The sequence below is a fragment of the Myotis daubentonii genome, chromosome 17 (genome assembly GCF_963259705.1).
Source record: "Myotis daubentonii chromosome 17, mMyoDau2.1, whole genome shotgun sequence".
Lineage (NCBI taxonomy): Eukaryota > Metazoa > Chordata > Mammalia > Chiroptera > Vespertilionidae > Myotis > Myotis daubentonii.
Genome location: NC_081856.1, coordinates 46,323,730 through 46,345,671, shown reverse-complemented (window position 1 = coordinate 46,345,671; position 21,942 = coordinate 46,323,730). Strand labels below are relative to the sequence as shown.

Below are 21,942 nucleotides of genomic sequence, written 5' to 3'. Positions count from 1 at the left end.
ACTAGAGGCCTGGTGCATGAATTCATGTACCGGTGGGGCCCCTCAGCCTGGCCTGTGCCCTCTCACAATCCAGGACCCCTCCGGGGATGTAGTAGTGCTGGAAGCAGCAGGTGGCCGGGGAGGAGCCTGAGCCCGGGCTTGGTGTCTGCCGCCACCGCTAGGTCACGCTGCCGCGGAGGCGGGAGAGGCTCACGCTGCCACAGCAGTGCTTGCTAGCTGTGAGCCCAGCATCTGGCTCTCAACCGTCAGCTGAGCGAGCGGTACTCCCACTGTGGAAACGCACTGACCACCAGGGAGCAGCTCCTGCGTTGAGCATCTGCCCCCTCGTGGTCAGTGCGCATCATAGCAAGCGGTCAATCAGCTGTTCAGTCATTCGGTTGCTTAGGCTTTTATATAGAGAGATTTTTGTTAATCCTTATCTGAGGATATTTTTCCATTGATTTTTAAAGAGAGGGGAAGGGAAGGGAGAGAGACAGAGAGAGGAACATCAGTTGGATGCCTCCTGCACATGCCCCAACCAGGGCTGGGGCTTGAGCCTGTAACCAAGGTATGTGCCCTTAACTGGAATCAAATCCAGGACCCATCAGTCCACAGGCCGACGTTCCGAGCCAAACCAGCTAGGACATGGCAAGATGTTCTAATGCTGAAGCTTTCCAGGCACCAAAAACCAAGTAATGTTAGAGTAACTTCAACAAAAGTTGCTGACAACTTAATCATTGCCTTTTTCTCCTGGAGAAGTCACAACTGTCAGGCACTCTTAAAGACTGTAAACTTTTCTGTGCTCTTAGAGATTGTCAAATTCCAATCTTCATGAGATGCATGTCAATATTTCCAGAGCAGACAAAATGCCATGCTTCTGATCATCAAGAAAGGAAAACTATACTTATTACAGGTGTGATAACTGCTTTGTACTGAATGCCTGGACTAGTATGCTCACCTACTCATTCATTCATTCATTCATCCATTCACTCCATATTTATAACTAGAGGCCCGGTGCATGAAATTCGTGCATGGGGGAGGGGTTGTCCCTCAGCCCAGCCTGCACCCTCTCGCAATCCAGGACCTCTGGCTTCTAACTACTTGCCTGCCTGCCTGCCTGATGCCCCTAACTGCTCCCCTGCCTGCCTGATCGCCCCTAACCCCTCTGCCTGCCTGCCTGATTACCCCTAACCGCCTCTGCCTCGGCCCCCACCACTGTGGCTTTGTCCAGAAGGATGTCCGGAAGATGTCTGGTCTAATTAGCATATTACCCTTTTATTAGTATAGATTAGCAATGAACATGACAAACAGGTTCCTGTTCTAATAGATATTACAGGCTGCTGTGGGAGGTGATTGGAGAATGTAGACAGACATTGAATAAGTACTTCCAAGTGCACTTCATTTTGTAGAGATGGTGGGCGATGCTTTATATAATAGTCAGAACTAACCTACTCGGAAGAGAGTGGAAGATCGATGCAAAGAAGGCCGCTGGCTTTTCCTTTCAACTCCCTAAGCACTTACCACTCCAAGAGACAGAGTCCGTTCTCCCTCTTTTAGTCTGGGCTGGCCTCGTGATTTGCTTGGATGAGTAGGAGGCAGCAGAAGGGACTTCCCAATTTCCGCTTTCACCCTCTTGGGAGCCAACCACCTTGTAAAGAAGTCCAGTGGAGAAACCTGATGGAGGGAGAACGGGACCCTTTCTCGATCCAGGTCAGGGCACAGGCCGCTCAGGGAAAGTGGATTATTTCTTGGGAGAAGTTGCACAATGGGTCAGTATAGTCAGCTTACTGGAGACTGTGCTAAGAAAAGCCCAGCTAGAGTCTTACAGCGATGACCATCATCTTGTCTATTTTTAAATTTACTGATCTATTTAAAGCCTCTCAAATTGCCTCTCCCTTCCTCTCTAAAATCAATAAAAACAAAACAAAAAAACACCTATGCGTCAATAGAGATTATCGCTAAGGGCCATTTTAGCTCCAGGTTCTGTTATCACAGAGATTGCTTTGGGAAGGTAGAAATGTCTTTGAGCAGAGCTCTGATTCCTCCAATCCTGGGTCCAGACTGACAGGTATCTAAGAATGGAGACTCTCTAAGATGGTCCAGGCTGAATGACTTCTTTCAAGGAAGGAAGGGAAAAAATGTATTAAATTTTGTTTTGTGCCAGGAAATCGGCTAGAAAATTTCCCTTATGTTATCAAGCCTAAATCTGGCAACCCAATCCATCAAGGCTCAATTTGGCCTGAAAGCAGTTAAATACATATATCCTTTTTATCACTGGCACCTGTTTGTTGTGGAATAGCAGAGGTATGTCAATTGTGTCTTAATTTTTAAATAAATAAAATTTAAAATGATCATTAAAAAATGCTTGGATAGTAGGAGTTCAGTAAATCCATTCATCCATGCACCAAAATACTTGATTAACTTGAGATATAATATGCACATCAAAAACTGGGACAACTAAAGAAAAGAGCTTGGTAAGCAAGTAGAACATTCCAGGGCTGTGGTAGGACACCCCAGACAAATTCTAGACAAACAAGGAATATCCAGCCATCACTGGGGATTGAGGGTGGTATGACTGGGCTTCGTTGGGAACCCAGAAAAGTGGATAAAGTCTGAAGAAAGGACAACAACAAGAAGCATCCAGAAGAGATGACAAAAGCAATAGGCAAGATAATGACTGCCGTTTTCCTACCAGGAGCCTGACCACACAAACATCTGGCTACCTCTTTGCTATGAATAGGAAATGATGGCACCAGCAGTTTCCTTCCTGCCTCCTAAGGACAAATATGAAATTACCCTGTCTCAATGCAAGAGTTAGTCACACGTAATTGAATCCTAAAATTAATCCTGGAGTCAAAAGGCGAAAGGAAAGTGGGATACAGAGAAGCAGAGCCTCTGGGGCACTACAGAACGCTCTTGGAGAGGAGATGACAGCTGTCTGACGTAGTAAACAGCTGGAGCTGGGGGGCTGGTCACCCCTTTGATGTCAGCAGGGAGCAGGACATTTGAGCAGAGAACTCGGCTTCCTGCCAGCAGCAGGAATCGGTGCCGGCAGTTGCACGCTAATCCAATTGACACACGCACATGCCACACACAATCCTGGTAACTTGGTCAGAAAAATATACTTGCAGCCTGAGTAACGCGTGGGCCGCTGATGGCACAGTGACGCGTGTGGATCCTGCAGAGGCTCTGACGTAGCCCAGGACGGAGCCAGCCCTTTTTCCTCCTTTAGTCCTTGAGGAAGATCTGTGTCATGGGGGACCAGAGGCTTTGGGAAGCACAGGAAATCTGTCCCTTTAATTGAATTGACTTACTTCTATTAGTCTCCTTATAAATGATCTCATCTATCCAGAATTGACATCTTCTCTAACGGAGAAAATATTTTTGCCCATAAATGAAAAGAAAAATCAGCTAGAAATGTCCCCGTGGTAGGGCCTTGGAGAGCCAGCCTACAATGAGTAGTAGGGCATCGCTCCTGGGGGAGCTATATTCTTAGTGCCTGAAAAGTAATAGGTGCGCAACAAGTATTTTTGTATAAATGAGACTGTATGCCTCGGTTTACTTATCTGCAAAGGAGGTACCATAATATCTACCTAGTAGGTTTAACTGTTATGAAGATTACTAGTAAACAAGATGATGTGAAGTTCCTGGAACACAAGAATTGTTGAATAAATAAATATGTGGTAACTATTATTATTATTTTTAGAGAGAGTGGAAGAGAGAGGGAAAGACAGAGAGAAACATCAATGTGAGAGGAACACATCGATTGGTTGCCTCCTGCATGAGCCAGGGCCTGGGCCAAAGAGGAGCCTGTAGCCGAGGTAACATGCCTTTGACCGGAATCGAACCGGGGACCCTTAGATCCACAGGCCAACGCTCTATCCACTGAGCCAAACAGGCTAGGGCTGGTAACTATTATTTTTGTTGGCGAACATTGCCACTGTCCTCTGTCGCTGTACTCCTCCTATGTGAACCTGGGACCTAACTCTATGGACTTCTCCAAGGATGTCACAGTGGCTATTTGTGGTCTGCCTGCCTTCTCTACTCACCATCAAAGTGTCTCTATTTGCACTCAGAGCCATTCAAGGGGTGTCCTGATTGGGGAAGCCCCCATCAGAAATCATTATCACTTCAGCATCAGGTTGGAGACCTGGCTTCTAGCAGCAGGAGAGACAGCAGCCTCAGTGTTCAGCCAGTAAAAAGGCAACTGGCTGCCTGGCTGGCGTGGCTCAGTGGTTGAGCATCAACCTATGAACCAGGAGATGACAATTCGATTCCCAGTGAGGGCACATGCCCGGGTTGTGGGCTTGATTCCCAGTGTGGGGCGTGCAGGAGGCAGCCAATCAATGATTGTCTCTCATCACTGATGTTGCTCACTCCCTCTCCCTTCCTCTCTGAAATCAATAAAAATATATTTTTTTAAAAAAGGCAACTGGGCCCTAACTGGTTTGGCTCAGTGGATAGAGCGTCGGCCTGCGGACTGAAAGGTACAAGGTTCGATTCAGGTCAAGGGCATGTACCTTGGTTGCGGGCACATCCCCAGTAGGAGGTGTGCAGGAGGCAGCTGATGGATGTTTCTCTCTCATCATTGTTTCTAACTCTCTATCCCTCTCCCTTCCTCTCTGTAAAAAATCAATAAAATATATATTTTTAAAAAAAGGCAACTGGCTTGCTGGGAGCTAGACCTATTTCCAACCATCTCCTTCACCCCCTTCACCCAGGGTGGGGGCACAGTGGGAAACCACAGCTGTCTAAGCTCAACCCTCTGAAAGGAGCCACCAACCAAACTCCAGATTTCAGAAGACTTCCGGTTGGAAAGATACTCCCAAAACGAATCCTGGCACTGGTTTCCTTGAATTTTATTTTGGGAAACATACCAATGGAGGTTTCCAGCTCAGGACTGAGGAAATCATACCCGTAAATCTACAGGAGATAAGCGATTCTAGAAGCTTAATGGGGGTTCAAAGCCTCAGGAACATCTAGAAGCTCCCAGGAGGCAGACACCTGAAACTTTAGAGCTCTGTAAGATGAGTGGAGACAATTTTCCTTCCAGGATGCTTAAGGACAGCCTTGCCTGGGAAATTCTTCAAGAGCCACTCAGCTCTGTGTTTCCATAAGATGATGGCACAGAGAAAACCCACCAGCAACATGACTACCTGAAGACGGTTCTTCTGTTTGGATGGGGATGGATTAGAAGCATCTTTTAGGAAAGGGACAATGATGAGGACACTGCTTGCGAAGTGCTTTGAGATTTCCTATCAATTTTATATCTACATTACCTGCTTTTATCTTTAAACAACTATGTAAATTAGGTACACGAGCCACCTTTAATCCCATTTTACAGATGGAAAAACTGATCTTTAGATGGTCTAATTGATTATCCAGATTTGCATTTAATTAGAGGTAGACCTGAAATTTTTTCCCATCTACAATGCTTTCTAATGCTCCATCCAGCCTCCCAGCTGAGTCTGGACTAAGTGAAAGGAGTTGAAAGTTCGTATGATGCTGGCTCCTGTAACAGAAACAAATACATTGCTGTGGCTCAAACCTTCCTTCTGAGGAGATACCTTTTCCAAATGTTTTCATTAAAAGGAGTCAAAATTCCTATCCCATAGAAGTTAAATTGGAGTCTATTTCCTTTCAAATTCTATTAGTTAATTTCAATTATGTGACCACTATTTCCTGAACGTGACTTCTGAAATATATATGAAGGAATGTCACCTTAGGAAAAGAATTTTCTCTAAAAATTATATAAAAAGTTGTTTCATATAATTTGAAACAATTTAGCCCATAATTGATTCTTGGGATTCTTCCTAAAATAAATTTTTTAAAAAATATATATTTTATTGATTTTTTACAGAGAGGAAGGGAGAGAGATAGAGAGTCAGAAACATCTATGAGAGAGAAACATCGACCAGCTGCCTCCTGCACATCCCCCACTGGGGATGTGGCTTTCCTCACTGTGTCCTTAGGACAAGTTACAGTACTTCCCTGAGGGTTTTTTAAAAATGTATTTTATTGATTTTTTACAGAGAGGAAGGGAGAGGGATAGAGAGTCAGAAACATTGATGAGAGAGAAACATCAATTCAGCTGCCTCCTGCACACCCCCTACTGGGGATGTGCCCACAACCAAGGTACATGCCCTTGACCGGAATCGAACCTGGGACCCTTCAGTCCACAGGCCGACGCTCTATCCACTGAGCCAAACCGGCCAGGGCGAGTTTTGTTTTTAATTGTAAATGATATAATGATGGACACTAAGATACCAAAATGAGGGAAGATGCCTTCTTCCCCAGACTGCAGTGAAATAACGAAAACAGCACACAGCATCCGATTCCTGGCAGGCGGTCAGTAACTATTGCCGTTAGCCCAAGTTAATTAACCGAAGTTCAGCAGCAGAGGGCAGTAGAAGCCCTGATGACCTCTGCAGTCTGAATAAAATTCCCACAGCTTGGCTTTTACTCTCAAAACGCTCACTGAACCGGCTCTCTCCGACCTCTGGTAACTGCAGGTTTCATTTGGCGTTTCCCTGGCCTCACCCTCTTCCAGCTCTGGGCAGGGCGCTTCTTGCATCGTTGATCTCGGCCTCCCACTTGTACTCTCCCCTCCTTGGCTTCCCTAATTCCACGCTCTCTCTCTCCGGAAGCTCTTTCACTTTCCAGCTCCTTTTCCTCCTCTTCCTCCTCCCCTCCCCTTATATGTGAGTGTCTCAGGGCACACAGTACCCGCACTTCTTCGCTGGCCACGACCTTTCTCCTGCACTCCAGTCCTATATGTTCAACCCCGAGTCAGACCTCCAGCTGAACAATTCCAGAACCGACTCCATCATCTTATCCTCAAGGGGACCGCCTCCTCTTACCTTCTTATTTCTATTCATTTAGCCACTTAAGCTCTGACACCCTCCTTGGGAAACCTGGAATCTTTCTGGACTCACCCTGTCCCTGGGTTCCCACATCCAAACAAAGATCACCTGTGGATCTGGCCAAGTCTCCTGACTCCGCCTTCTCCTTCCCATTACCCTTGGGCAACCTCTCATACTTCCTTCTTAAACTCCAGCAACAGCCTCCTGCAGGGCCCTGTCTGCCTTTCTCCAGCCCACCTTACTGATTGCTACTGGACTCAACCCCTAAAGTACACCTCTGATCCCCTTGCTTTGTTGCCCAAAAGCCATTAATGACTCCCCAGAGTATACAGAACCATTCCAACGTCCTCAGCCTGGCGCCTCAGCAGCTCTTCACAATCTGACTTCAGCTGACATTTCTCTTTCTTATCTCTTTGGGGACCTGTAGCCCCTTCCCCACACTCCTGCAATTTATAGTTCAGTGGGGGAGAAAAACACGAATCAATCGTCACATGCCTAAGAATTGTGACAAGCGTTCTGGATGGTAAAAGAGGATGGTTTCAGATTACAAAACTGAGAGCCTGGCTTGGCACATTCAAGGAGCAGACAGAAGGTTGGAGAGACATGAACAGAGGGGATAGCATATTGATTTCAGAGAGAGGAAGGGAGATGGAGAGAGAGAGAAACATCAATGATGGGAGGTAATCATTGATCAGCTGCCTCCTACACACTCCCTATTGGGGATTGAATCTGAATCCTGGGCATGCGCCCTTGACCAGGAATCAAACCGTGACCTTCTGGTTCATGGGTTGACGCTCATCCACTGAGCCACACTGGCAGGGTGAGGCCAGATCCTCTACACCAGCAGTAGCCAACGGGTGGTCCGTGAGGTCCGAGAGGTTGGCCACGGCTGCTCTATACCTCTCTCTATCTCTACTACAGGACAACGTTAAAGGCTGTTTTGACTAATGAGATCAGCAAAGACTCAAAGCCTCCAGAGCAGTGACGGCGAATCTATGACAACTCATTTTTTTGGTTGATTTTTCTTTGTGAAATGGCATTTAAATATATAAAATACATATCAAAAATATACATCTTTGTTTTACTATGGTTGCAAATATCAAAAAATTTCTGTATGTGACACGGCACCGGAGTTAAGTTAGGGTTTTTCCAAATGCTGACACGCCGAGCTCAAAAGGTTCACCATCACTGCTCCAGAGACTGCCTCTGCAGACTGATAGATTCCAACTTGAATTGCCCCCCAAGCAATCGTTCTCAGGTGTGGCAAGAGTTTTTTCAACAGGTTGGGGCAGTTGCTTCTGCCTGGAGCCTAATTGTTATTTTTAATCTCTTAAATGGCTTCAAGGCAAAGCGTTTTCCAATAGGGTGTGTCAACTGTCTTCCCCGCAGGCAAGGCCAATGTCTACGTGGGAAAGATGTCTGTGAGGAAATGACTCAGCCCAGGAAACTTGGGGTGTCTGCCTTCTGAGCTCTATCCCCCGAGTCCCCAGATCTGGCTTCTGCTCTCAGAGCTCCAGTCCACTTCACCCTCCCTCTGCCAGAGCACAGGGAATTTTGTGCGTTGGCCCTTTAAGAGGGTGCCTGAATTTTCAGCTGTCCCTCCCTGGCAGACAGCACCCAGTTTTTTACAGCCAGATGTGATGTGGGTACCCTTCTCAGTTGTGGCACTCGCTGCTGGGGAGCCCAGTTCGGGGATTAGATCTCTGAGTTCTCAGTGGCAACCCCCCAGGGCTGAGATCTCTCCGGGATTTCAGTTGCTGTCTGTGGGCCCCGGCCAAACTTTTCGCGGTTCCGCCCCTCCTACCAGTCTCTGTGGTCTCCACTTTCGGTCCTCGGGTATCAGGGTTCTCTCCTGCGAGTTTTCCGTTGATTTTTCGAGAAGTTTTTCTGTATTTTAGCTGTAATTCCAGCTTGTTCGGGGGAGCATGTCTGCACGGCATCATCCGGGTCCCAGACCTTAATGCCAGTTCCCAGAAGGCCATTCTGGGGCCCAGACCTCGAACCAAGAATACAGGCCAGTATTGGGGGACAGACCTGTATCCTTAGTTCACAATGCCATTCCGTGACCGAGAGGTCCAGCCCCTGACCCAGACCTACACCCGGGGCCCAGGCTGTCCTCCAGTGCCCAGACCTCCGTTCACGACCCATGCCTCCATCTGGGGCTCAGACCGACATCCGGGTCCCAGACATTCAAACCAGGGCCAGGAAGGCCATCCCAGGGCCCAGCTTCTAACAAAGCATCCAGTGCAGTCCTGGGGGCCCAGACCTCCACCGGAATTCAGACCTCCATTCCTTGATCCAGAGGTCCAAGCACAAACCAGACCTCCCCCCAAGACCCGTATCCCCATCCCTGGCTCAGACCGACATCCGGGTCCCAGACCCTCATGGAGGGGCCCAGAAGGCCATCCTGGGGCTCAGACTTCAAACACAGTGTCCAGTCCTATATCAGGGTCCAGACATGCACAGTAGTCCAGACCACCTTCTCATGATCCAGAGGTCCAGTCCCAGACCCAAACCTCCGCCCGGGGCCTAGAGAGCCCTCTAGTGCCCAAACCTCCCTCCCAGGACCCAGACCTCCATCTGGGGCTCAGACTTACATCCGGGTCCCAGACCTTCTAGGCGGGGCCCAGAAGGCCATTCCGGGGCCCAGACCTCGAACCCCGTGTCGAGTTGTTTATTGGAGTCCAGACATCCACAGTAGTTCACACCACCATTTCATGATCCAGATTTCCTGCCCCTGACCCAAACCTCCGCCCAGTGCCCAAACAGCCCTCTAGTGCCCAGACTTCCCTCCCAGGACCTAGACCTACATCTGGGTCCGAGACCTTCTAGGCGGGGCCAAGAAGGCCCTCCCCGGGCCCAGACCTGGAACCCAGTGTCTAGTTCTTTATAGGGGTCCAGACATCTAGGGTAGTCCAGACCACCATTTCATGATCCAGAAGTGCTGCCTGGAACCAAAATCTCCACTCGGGGCCTAGAGAGCTCTCTAGTGCCCAGACCTCCCTCCCATAACCCAGACCTCCATCCGGGACTCAAACCTACATCCGGGTCCCAGACCTTCTAGGCGGGGCCCAGAAGGCCCTCCCTGGGCCCAGACCTGGAACCCCGTGTCTAGTCCAGACATCCAGGGTAGTCCAGACCACCATTTCATGATCCAGAGGTTTTGCCCCTAACCAAAACCTCTGCCCGGGGCCTAGAGAATCCTCTAGTGCCCAGACCTCTCTCCCAGGACCCAGACCTACATCCGGGTCCCAGACCCTCATGGAGGGGCCCAGAATGGCATCCCGAGTCCCAGACCTCAAACACAGAATCCAGTCTTGTATCTGGGGACCCAATCTCCATCTGTAGTCCAGACCTCCATATCATAACCCAGATGTCCATCCCAGGCCCCAGACCTTTCCCCAGGGCCAGACTTCCCTCCAGGGCCCGATCAGCCCTCCCAGGACCGAGACCTCCATCCGGGGCTCAGACTTACGTACGGGTCTCTGACCTTCATTGCAGGGCCCAGATGGCCATCACGGGCCCAGAACTCAAACCCACTGTCTAGTCCAGGGGTGGGCAAACTTTTTGACTCAAGGGCCACAATGGGTTCTTAAACTGGACCGGAGGGCCGGAACAAAAGCATGGATGGAGTGTTTGTGTGCCCTGCCCGGGTTTTGAACTGTGACCTCCTGGTTCGTAGGTCGACGCTCAACCACTGAGCTACCACAAACGGGCCAGACTTTATTTTGATGGTTCACACGTGGGAAATAAACAGAGCTTAGAGGTTTGTTTAAATGCAGGGTGTAACCTGTGGAATAATGTAGTATCTGGAACAAGTGAAATACTACTGACTCTATGTGTATCCTCTAGATGGAAATTTTAAAGAATGAAAGTACTTCCATGTCTTCTTGGAACATTTTTGGCCATAATGTTTACCTTTCACAAGTAGGGGTGATTTTATAGCCAGCTGTGTGGTTTACTGGTGTGATGTATAGTAATAGTACAACATACGTATCTTTATTTGATATTGTCAGAATTGTCAGTTATTTCCTAGCCTGAGTGTGGCAGCAATTTTACATTTCCTCGTTGTTTTTATTTAATAGTAACTTTTGAAAAGATTTCAACACCTATAGTAAATGACGAGAGAACAAAGAACTCTAGAAAGAGGGAGAGAGAAGAGAAAGTAGGCAAATGAATAAGAGAAGAAAACAGTCGAGTTAAGGGCCAATAAGCGTAAAGATTAAGTGAAAAATCTTGCATCTGTCTCTAATGTGACTTTTAGGTAGAATCTTTCCTTATTAAAAATTTGCCAAGAAGGTATCAGGATCACCTCTGGCCAGAGACTAAATCATCTTTGATTGACATCAACATGACGTACCTGTGCAGGCCCGTGGGTAACAGAGCGGACCCTTCATTCCAGACCAAGAGGACTGGCCCGGGAGCCTTTGCATCATGTGCATAAGGATCTGGACATGGAAAGAGAAGATATAGCCTTCCTTCCTCCCTACAAAGTACTTCCTGCTCACTCATCATCCTACAATTGGGAGTTCATCATCTTTTTAAATAATTCCTTTCTAATTGCTGTTTATAGACATACTAGAGGCCCGATGCATGAAATTCGTGCAAGAGTAGGCCTTCCTTCCCCCAGCTGCTGGCACCAGCTTCCCCTGGCACCCAGGACCCGGCTTCCCTCTGGCTGCTGGCAGACACCCAGGACCCAGGCTTCCCTTGCAGCCCTGGCTTCATCCTGAAGGTCGTCTGGAAGGTCTTCAGGTCTAATTAGCATATTACACTTTTATTATTATAGATTTTATTATATAGGATGCCTTTTGTCACCATTGAGCTACCACTTACTGAGAGCTTATTATGTGCCCGATCTTTTGCAGATACCATTCTGTAAGGCCTCTCTACTCTATCCACTAGGCAAATATCAGTGGACTCTACCTATTTCTTGTACCTCCCCTTAGTAATACTTGAAGGACATGTGTACTTGAGGTCATTATAAGCTTAACAAAAGGATTTGCTGAAAATAACTGAACTTGCATTTTAGAATTAATATATGCAGCATAATCGTCTTGATACGCCAAAGTTGTGGGTTCGATCCCTGGTCAGAGCACATAAAAGAAGCAACTAGTGAATGCATGAACGGATGGAGCAAGAGGCTGATGTTTCTCTTTCACGCTCCCTCTCTAAAATCAATAAATAAAAATGTAAAAAATATATATGCAGCATAATAGCATACTTATTTACAAATAGTACATATTGTGATTCTAACAGTAACATCTACTCATTTCACGGCGGAATGTAAGGGAAACCCATATTCCAGTATCACTGGAACCATTTGCCATAATATTTGAATTCAGATCATCTTTTTTTTTTTTTTTTTTTTGTCTTAGTCTACCTCTGGTCCTATTTCCCTGATCCATGCTGCTCCATTAGATCTATTTCAGGATGATAATTTTAACATCAGAATGTATGTGATTTGCAGAAGGCATTTCATTTTTTTCATTGCAATTGCTCAAAATTTAGGTACTAGAGTATGTTAAATGACATGTCAATTTTCACACATAAGATTCCCTCTCCGTGATCCTTGCCTTTGTATGTGGAACTCCTCTGTCTGAAATCCCACCTTAACTTTGCTGTTCGACACACTCCTGTATGCCTTTCCAGACCCCCTTCAAATGCGATGCCCACCCTTCGCTTCCCAGCTAATCCACGCTTCCCTGAGTTCCCAATGTCCCTTCTGCATAGTAGTGACTGGATCGCAATGATTTGCACGTGTTTATTTCTCACATGAAGTGTGAGCCTTCTTGAAGAAGGGAGTGTGTTTATCATTTCTATACCGTTAGCCAGCGAGAGTTTCTGGCATATAACAGGTGATCGAGAAATGACTGGGGAGTTCCTGGGGCAGCTTTTTACCTAATCACCTGCATTTCTGTTCTCTAGTTACTTCCACCCTCTTTGCTGTTAACCACGCATGTGTAATACAGGAAATGCTAAGGGTGTGTTTATGGAACCATGTCAATGCTGACGACTTTTACCACATGTCCCCGAATGCCTTCTACAAAGATATCTTCTGAAATTATAGTGGAGAGCTTTTTACAGGGTTTATCAATCTGGATGAAAAGCCCAATTTGGCTGCTTAAGAGTCGCATGTTCATGACTCACGGGAAGGCTCATAAAAACCCATGTGATCCCAGCCAAAGGCAGGAGCAGCAGAATCCACAACACGCCTTATTCAGAGCCTCAGGGCTATTCCTGGAAGCATGCACAGTCGGCTGGTCAATACCTCATCACTTTGAAAATGTTTACGGCTCTATGACCAACTGTCAAAATAGCAGAATGAGGGCCTGGAACTCTGCCACCCAGAGGTCTGGGTCATGCAGACAGACTCACAGAAGTAGAAGCGTGGAAGAAAGGCTTGCTTTTGACTTTTGCTTTATAAGCTCAGGAAATGGGGCAAAGCCGCCGAAGTCAGGTTCTCTCTGGTTCACTCTCGGCACACCGGGGTTTTGTAGTTCTGCGCGGCCTCACATGGTTCCATTGCTTTTCCAAGCTGATGTCATCCTGGAGACGGCTCTCACCCTGACTTGGCAGCACACTTCTTGCCTGTAAGAAGATCACTCGGGGCTCTACGCTCTTCTCACATTTATCTTTGTTTTGGATTATTGAATGCTGAATCCACGCCTTGGCCACTTTATCCCTCCACCATTCTATCTTTTCTTGATAAGGAGCTAATGAAAAGTAGATGGGTTATGAGTTATGTTGTTAATAAAATAGACCTCTCTCTCTCTCTCTCTCTCTCTCTCTCTCTCTCTCTCTCTCTCTCTCTCTCTCTCTCTCCAGTTTGATCATATATTCCCAGTCATTAGGCAGAATTATACACTGGTAGTTTCAAGAGGCTTATCCACCTTTCCTCTCAGACTGTCCTCTCACCTCTGATGGAATGCTTCCTGGACAGGGGACTAACTGTTGGAAAGGCAGCACCGCCAATGAGATGCTGCTGGTTTTGGAGGCAGAAGGTCTGGATTTGAGTCTTCGTGCTGTGATTTGCTGTGACATGTTTCTGGCCTCTCTCAACCGATCTCATCTGTGAAATGGGCTAATAAAGCATTCAGTATCTGGAGGGCTCAGGGGAGGATCTCAGTAGAATATTCACCAGTTTTCCAGGGGTGTCCTTTCGGGGTCACAGTCGCTACTGATTGGTCGGCATAGGATAGGGGGTCATCAGTCATTACATCCGGTCCTGAGGCAGCCATGGCACGGCTTTGTTTGATTTTGCTGCTTTTCTGGGCCTGGAGTGGAAACACAACTGAGGCCTAGATGTCATCTCTATTTGACCAAAACTCTGTCTCTGTGGTCAACAGACCGAGGAATTGTTCCTAAGATTATTGAATGTGGGTCAGAACCTCACTGTCCAGAGGATCTTAATGCTTAAAGGAGTGGTCACGCAAGGGCTTTTATGGGAGTCCTGTGAGGCTACCCCCCACCCTTGTTCCTTCTCTAAGGGGTCTACCACATGACTAGCAACATGCCACGGGAGGGAAGGTCATGGGAGGGCCCAAACCACACCACCCATGATATGAGAGGGGAAGAAAGGTCACTCTGGGGATGCGTTCTCACGCTGCAATACTTGTCCTCCTGTTTTGCCAATTGCTGGGCCTATTGTTCCTGCTCTGCTCATGTCTGCCTAACTGCCTACTATGCCATGTATTAATTATATTAATTATATCTTCTATAATAATAAATGTGTAATATGCTAAGTAGACCAGACACCAAACGACACCTTCCAGACGACCTTCCAGACAAAGCCGGGGCTGCCAGGGCCAAGCCCCTTGCACAAATTTTGTGCATCAGGCCTCTAGTGTATATATATATATATATATATATATACACTAGGGGCCCGGTGCACGAAATTCGTGCACTGGGTGTGTCGGGGGGAGTGTCCCTCAGCCCAACCTGCCCCCTCTCACATACTGGGAGCCCACAGGCGTTGACCCCCATCACTTTCCAATCGCAGGATCAGCCCCTTGCCCAGCCTGACGCCTGGGCCAGAGGCGTCAGGCCTGGGCAGGGGACCCTCATTTCCCCCCATCACTGGTTCTGCTCCAAGCCCAGGCCTGATGCCTCTGGCCCAGGCGTCAGGCCTGGGCAGGGGACCCCCAGACCCCTCCGATTGCTGGCTCTGCCCCTTGCCCAGGCCTGACGCCTCGGCCAGAGGAGTTGACCCTCATCACCCTCCAATCACCAATCACCGGATCGGCCCCTTGACCAGGCCTGAGGCCTCTGGCAGAGGTGTCAGGCCTGGGCAGGGGACCCCCAGCTCCCCGCGGTTGCAGGCTCCACCCCTGCCCAGGCCTAACGCCTCTGGCCTAGGCGTCCAGCCCGGGCAGCGGGGACCCGCAGCTGCAGCGGCCCCGCGATCGTGGGCTTCGCTTTAGGCCCAGGCAAGGGACCCCTAGCTCCTGGGACTTCCAGCTTCGACCGTGCCCAGCTCCCATCGCTGGCTCCACCCCTACTTCCTGCTATCACTGGCCAGGGAGGCAAAAGCACCTGATTCTCTGATCATGGCTGGGGGGCAGGGCAAAGGCGGCCCCAGGGCCGCCTTTGCCCTGCCCCCCAGCTCTTAGCTCCCCCCTGGGTTTCTGATCACTGTCAGTGGCAGGGGGCTTCTTCCTGCTTTCCCTTTCGCCTCCCTGCATTGTGCCTACGTATGCAAATTAACCGCCATCTTGTTGGGAGTTAACTGCCAATCTTAGTTGGCAGTTAATTTACATATAGCCCTGATTAGCCAATGAAAAGGGTATCGCCGTACGCCAATTACCATTTTTCTCTTTTATTAGTGTAGATATATAGATATAGATAGATATAGATATAGATATAGATATAGATATATAGATATAGATATAGATATAGATATAGATATAGATATAGATATAGATATAGATATAGATATAGATAAAAAACATTGGGACATTTGGGTTGTTTCCACCTTTCGGCTATAGTGAATAGTGCTGCTATGATCACTTGTGTACAAGTATGTATTTGAGTTCCTGTGTTCAAATCTTTGGGTATGTCCCTAGGAGGGGAATTGCTGCTACCCGTCCATTGTTATATGTGCACCTTTTACCAATGCTGCAATTTGAGCCTCAGTGACTCTATCTGCTAATGTGGCTTCCAGAGAAAAAATCAATAACCGCTTTAAATTAAAGATCTGTGAAAGGATTTGAGATGATCACCTAAATACATCTCAGCCAAAGCTAACGAAGCTGGCTCCTGGGAAGAGTAAGGAAACTGGCCTGCGTGCTCCCCTTGCCTCCCTTTCCTTCACAATAAGGATCTCGGCCAGATTGTGAACTTCCTCAGATGGGCTGGGTGAACTTGGCCGTGGTGAGCCCATGGATGTGTATAAATATGATCACAAGTGCTGGATTTAGGGACATCTATGAAACCGTTTCCAAAGGGCAAGCCCGCAGGGTGTCTCTGTACCCTCGTGTTTGTATTCTCCTGTTGGAAGTCGCTCAGCTGGCTGACTTGTTGTTTATATTGGCTGCCATGTAAGCATTATCTAGAACAAATTTTGAAAATTAGAACAGCAGAGGGGAAAATAGAAAGGATTTGATACTAGCCAAGGTTAAGGTCAGTTCTCTGAATGACAACATGCTACCTGTACTGTGACGATCTGGGTTGCAGCAGAAGGTTTTCTGTCTTCCACCATGTGAATGCCCTGTCTACTAAATTTGGAAACACTTCACTGTGGCAGTTTTAAGGCCTTGAGTCACCCTTGGCTTTGATTAGGACTAATTCTAAGAAATGGATGCTGTTTTAAACAACACATGTCCCAGAGTGCTCCTTTGGCAAGCTGTTCAATCTTGGAAAGTTAAGCATGTGCTTTATGTTAGTCAAAGGGATGAGCACAGGGACATACAAGGTATTAAAAATAGTTGTGGGCAGTCAGGAGTCCCTCCCTTACACCTTGGCCTTTTAATTCAAGAGCGGTTACTTCTGATGCGTGCAAGTGGTGGCCAACTGCCTCTGCAAGAGTGAGGTTTCTCACTCTCTGGGCTGTGCTGCCCCAGCGGCTGTGAACCCTCAGAGCTCCCCCCACCCCTGAGACTCAGATTTTCTGCTGTGACAATGGAGCAATTAAACAGAGATGAGGTCGCTAAGGTAGTTAAGTTTCTGTCCATAAATCTTGGTGAGAACCTTGCACAGGCCCCCCCCCCCTTTTTTTTTTCAGAATCCCAAGGTCAACAGGAAAAACCCTTTGGTAGCCAGCTTGCTATTTTGATTCTTAACTATCCTCTTCATCAACCTGACAAAGTGTTTTAACTGGTGATGATTTTCATAAGAAAGCTGAATTCGCACCTGGGGATTTCATGCAGATTTTAGTAAAGTATGCAGACGGGAAACTGCAAGGAGGCATCTAGAAGTACAGCATTCAGATCTAGAAAAATAACTAGCAAACAATCCAAGGAAAACTTCAAGCTTTAAATTCTGTGGTTCCAAAGGAAGCTTCCCTTGCCATCTCTCCACAAAAAGCACGAATTTCGTGCATCAGGCCTCTAGTAACAAGCCTGTGGCACCTAATAGTTTGCAAAGCCCCTTCATTTACAGGCATCAGGCATCGTGCAGTGTAATCTTCTCCCAAACGTAATCCCTGCTTTACAGATAAAAGAATTGAGAACCTGGAGGAAATAGAGCCTAGTCAGCAGCAGTCTGGGTTCAGAAGTAAACTGAACTAGGATTAAATCCTGGCTCCACCTCCATCAAGTTAATGGATTTCTCTTTGCTTAGTTGCCACATCTTTAAGATGGACCCAATGAAACCTTAGTAACTAGGTCTTCTGGTTGCCAAGGGGGTTAAATGAGTTGATATGTAAATGTAACTTAGCAAGGAACGTTCAGAAAGGGGTCCTTCCACTACCCTCTGCTGTGACATGTTTTTGTTGTTGTTTTTTAAATATATTTTTATTGATTTCAGAGAGGAAGGGAGAGGGAGAGAGAGAAAGAGAGAAACATCAATGATGAGAGAGAAACATTGATTGGCTGCCTCCTGCATGCTGCCTACTGAGGATCGAGCCCAGAACCCAGGCATGTGCTCTGACTGGGACTCGAACTCTCCTGATCTCCTGGTTCATAGGTTGATACTCAATTACTGAACCACCAGCCAGGCAGCCATGATATGCTTTAATCCTTTGGCTTCTGTTCTCGTAATAGGCTTCTATCTGCTAGTATCCATTAAAGGGAGGCCACAAAATTGAGTCCACCCAACCATCCACACTATAGGCCCTTTCATTGGAAAAATTTCACAAAACTAGTTTTTTTCTTTGCTGAAATGGTGATAAGAATGGTTTCAATCTCAATGGGCTGTCAAGAGGATAAAGTGAGATAATAAATTCAGTGCCTTTGTTAGGGGCAGAAATAGAATAGTGGGGATTAGCTATTATTATAAGAAATATTAATCATGCTCTGTTAACTGTGATTCTTTTGTTCTGATTAAAGAAAGCACATTCTGACCTGGCTGGGAGGTGTACACCCCGAGACCTGGGAGTTAAGGTCGAAATGCCGTCCATTCTCCTTATCTGAAAACGGCCTCTCATTGTGGAAAGATTAACAACCTTGTTGCGGAAACAATGGAGTCCCAGGTTGCCACCACCTAGAGGCACTGCCCTTTGCAACCCCCCAGCCCGCATTGCCTGTAACCTGTAACCACTATACCCATTCCTGTCATACTTCCCCATGCAATCCTTGTCCTTCTGCCCAATATAAGAAGTTTATGGGGGAGTGGGGAAGAGCAGATTTTTGTGTGGATGACCTGTGGCTCTCCCATGTTGCTGGCAATATTGGAAAATAAAGCACTCATATACGATTCAACCCTGTCTCTGCTTAATTGACTCAAGTAGTGGCACGTAGCCTGGACCCATTCGTTGTCCGGTTTCACCTTTAATCAATATACTATTTACTGACTATTATTATTTTTACTATCACTTAACCTTTAAAATCTATACTAATTTCCTTGCCATTCTACATTTCTCAAGGAAGGGAAAAAACAATCTGTCCTTACTTTGCATAAGAAAAATTTACAAGAATAATTATTCTCAAACCATATCCATTTATTTTCTATTTTCAGACCTGATCATTGACTTAATTGCGCCATGTACACTGCAATTCATGTACGAGAGGACCAAGCATTCTGGAACAACATCTCCAATGCAGCACTACTTACAGTGTGGCCTTGGGCAAGTCACTTGACCTTTTTGTGTCTCAGTTTCTTCAGGTGTTAAACAAGAGGATTGAACTAACGTGTCTTTGAGCACTAAGATAACATGTTGAAAATCTTGCCATGTGTGTAGATACAGATGAGTATTATCTCTCCATCATAATTATTTTTATTATTTAAAACTGATGCCGTTGTAATAACCTGGTTATTATTTAACAGGAAAGGAGTGAAAGGGAAGACCAAATAATGTAAGTATGCCATTTACCAAAAAGCTGAATGTAACATTCTCCAAGTCTATTCCCTGCTGACTAATGGGGGAAGGGACTGTTCAAAGGCAGTTTAGACACATGCCCAGTAAGGTCTGAATGACGTGGGGAAATGCTTGCCTGTCAGTCACACCTGGAAACAGGTAATTGGCCGGGATGGGCATGGCCACTGCAAGCATGTGAAGTCTAAATACCTACACAAACTTCTAGGCCAGTGGTTCTCAACCTTGGCTGCACATTAGAGTCACCTGAGAATCTTTTTAAAATCCTGATTTCTGGGCCTCATCCTCCGGAAATTCTGTTTCTTTGTTACTAATGTTGTGGCCCCACCCCATAACAAAGAAACAGAATTTCCGGAGGATGGGGCCCAGAAATCAGGATTTTAAAAGATTCCCAGGTGATTCCAATGTGCAGCCAAGGCTGAGAACCACTGCTCTAGACAAAGGAGCCACTCTCTCTTGGCTTCAGGGTGCCTGGCTCTTGGGACTCCAGATTTAGAACCAGATTTCCTTACAAAGCTGTGACGTTCCCTCAACACATTGGGAACCCTCTTAATTACACCTTTTCCTTGGAGATGTCCCCCGTTCTTTTAAATATATTTTATTGATTTTTTTTTTTACAGAGAGGAAGGAAGAGGGATAGAGAGCTAGAAACATTGATCAGCTGCCTCCTGCACATCCCCCACTGGGGATGTGCCCACAACCAAGGTACATGCCCTTGACCGGAATCGAACCTGGGACCCTTCAGTCCTCAGGCCAACGCTCTATCCACTGAGCCAGACCAGTTAGGGCTTCCCCTGTTCTTTTGCTCCATCTCCTCTGGTTTCTTTCTAGGCCTATGGGTAATTCTTGGAACTTACTTCCATCATCATCCTGGTTATTCTCTTAGTTGCTTTTTTGTTCCCTACTTGGATTCTATGACTTGGGTGTTTTCAAGTCTGGTGATTCTTGGCTGCCTGTTCACAGTTAAGTGTGGAAGCTGTGTGTTTACAAAAACATTGACAGTCAACAGACTGATCACGTGTTATATTCCAGGCACTATTGAGTCCTTGGGACTTGAAAGAGAGCGTGCAAATGGAAATAATATAAATCTAGAACTCTAATTATACGTACAGATCTATAAATGTTTATATACAAGGGACAGCAGTCAGTGGCACAAAGGAGGAATCAGCTCCTCTTAGGCAGACTGCCCTTCTATACTAATAACGATAATAGCGTCAATAGCAGTATCTGTATTTGGTAAGCTCCTACTCTGTGCAAGTACTATTAAATCTCTATTTAAGCCCAGCTGGCGTGGCTCAGTGGTTGAGCATCAACCTATGAAACAGGAGGTCATAGTGATTACAAGCTGAGCTAAGAGGTTTGAGGAGAAGAAATGCAACTTGTGCCCGGCCGGTGTGGCTCAGTTGGTTGAGTGTCATCCCATGCATCAAGAGGTCGCCAATTATAATTCCTGGTCAGGGCATGTGCCTGGGTTGTGGCCTTGATCCCCAGTAGGGGCGGTGGGGGGGGGGGGCAGGTTGCAGGAGGCAGCTGATCAATGTTTCTATCTCTCTCTTCCTCTCCCTTCCTCTCTCTCTCAAATCAATAAAACATTTTTTAAAAACGAAATGCAACTTATAACTAGGACACTTGACATACACTGCAGGCTTAGGTCAGGTTTTCCCATTAAAGGGAAACTTGAACTGAGACCTAGATATTGAGCTAACTAGATGAAAGGCTAAAGAGAGGGGAGTCAGGAGCAGAGAGCTCCCAATAAAGGAAATAGCATGTGCAAAGGTCCTGTGGGGAAGAGATGAGAGAACGCCGAGTTTGAGGAAAGCCAACAGCAAATGCTGACTGGTCTTGGGGTAGCCTGAGGCAGTGCCAGAGCCTCTGGGAGGGTGTGGAGATGGATTACGATTTGCCAATTGCCTTCACACTTAGGTAGAGAAGTGCTCTGGCATGAAGGACTCCGGCTTCCTGCGGGAATTTAATGTGCTCATGTGTTTCAGCATCTCGTGCTATGCTTGCCCAGGCACCGGTATCTGCTAGCTTGGGTCTTCATCTCCCGGGCCCCCATCCTTCCCTTCTGCTACACCCTGGCTCTGTGGCTTAGACACTAAGAACTGGGAGGTGGTGGCTCCAGTTTCTCTGCACCGCCCCCCCCCCCCCCCCCGGCTCCCCATAGAATGACTCACCATAATGGAGAGGCAGACAGCTGAAGTACCTTTGGCCAAAGCCAGTAGCACATTGTGGTGCAGAGTTGGTTGGCTTCCCTACGCCGGGCTTTCAAAAGCAATTCAAATACGAGATGGACCAGGTGCCAGGGCCCATTGATCTGCCTGCGTCTGCTAGGATTGAGGTGGATGTCAGCCATGTCCCCATTTGGCACTTCCCTCCCCGACCTTGCCAGGAAAGCACTGGAGATCGCCTGCTGATGGAAAACGGGCTGCCTGGCTTGCATTCACTTCGTTTATCTGGGTCTCTGCACAGTGGCATGGCCTCCCTCCACCACAGAATTGCCATGTTCGGATCGTTTGACTTTGGCATTTTAACTGGTTTTTGTTTCTATAAGTAAACGTGATGGATAATAATCAGAGGCCTATTGGTTATTTGAGAACATCCTATAAGAATGACGGGGATCAGTCA

General features: G+C 47.0%; 1 long non-coding RNA gene across 1 annotated transcript; it reads left to right on the top strand.

The window, feature by feature from the left end:
* Positions 1 to 10,746: 10,746 nt before the first annotated feature.
* Positions 10,747 to 18,898, top strand: LOC132219724 (uncharacterized). Its single transcript, XR_009449584.1, has 3 exons — positions 10,747 to 13,435; positions 17,065 to 17,220; positions 18,329 to 18,898. It is a non-coding gene; the product is annotated as an uncharacterized LOC132219724 (long non-coding RNA).
* Positions 18,899 to 21,942: the final 3,044 nt, after the last annotated feature.